The sequence below is a fragment of the Microtus ochrogaster genome, unplaced genomic scaffold (genome assembly GCF_000317375.1).
Source record: "Microtus ochrogaster isolate Prairie Vole_2 unplaced genomic scaffold, MicOch1.0 UNK10, whole genome shotgun sequence".
Classification (NCBI taxonomy): domain Eukaryota; kingdom Metazoa; phylum Chordata; class Mammalia; order Rodentia; family Cricetidae; genus Microtus; species Microtus ochrogaster.
In genome coordinates, this window is record NW_004949108.1 from 9,011,588 (window position 1) to 9,012,638 (window position 1,051).

The window sequence follows — 1,051 nt, forward strand, 5'->3', positions numbered from 1 at the left end:
ATTATCACAACAATTATTCATTTAAATGCCTGCATGACATATTAATCTTTTCTCTGAAATAGAAGTATTTATTATACAATCAGAGGGAGTTGTCATTTAAAAGATGTGCATTTAAGCTTCAAAATACACATTTGAATATTCAAAGATTTGGCAGTCTTGTTGAAATGTTTATGCCTGTCTGGAATGTAATTTCTTTTTTTACAATTCATTTTTTTTCTGATCATAAAATTTGAGAAATACTTCTTAAAATTTTACATGAATGATCCAGACGTTTAATAATAACTTCCAACTTTTATTGAGCAATCCTGCCTGCACGCTATCATAAACCGCTTTACTTAATTTTCAAAACAACACTGTGATGTGGGTCCTTAATCTTGCAAATAAGAGATTTGCAATTCAGAGAAGGAGGTTGCTTGTTCTAGAATACACAGCTGCAAAGACAAGAGGCTGGGATTTGAAGCTGTTAGTCTGGGTACAGACCTTATACTCCAAGACTTCCACAGTCCATCTATGAATGATACTTGAACGCTTGTGGCCATGTGTGTAATTTTTTGTCCACTAAGTCAAGTGACTTGTCTAAAGTCAATGGACAGAAAGGCTGCCAGGCTGCAAGCTCAAAGCCAGATCGTTTGAATCTCAGTTCAGTGTTTGCATTAGTTGCTTATATTAAAACCCTTGTGAACATGAACCTGGCAAGAAGCAACTTACAGGAAGAAGGATATAGCTTACCTATATCCTTGGATATAGCTCACCTTTTGGAGGGTTACACAGTCCATCATGGAGGGGTAGGCTTTGTATATGGTGGCTGCTTGGAACCTTGGCATATCAGACTAGTAGTAGACTGGACTATAAACCTCAACACTCCATCTTCCTCCAGTATTCCAGTGAAGTCCTACCTCTTAAAGAATCCACAACCAGCTGGGCGGTGGTGGCGCACTCCTTTAATCCCAGCTCTTGGGAGGCAGAGGCAGGCAGATCTCTGTGAGTTCGAGACCAGCCTGGTCTACAAGAGCTAGTTCCAGGACAGGCTCCAAAAACCACAGAGAAACCC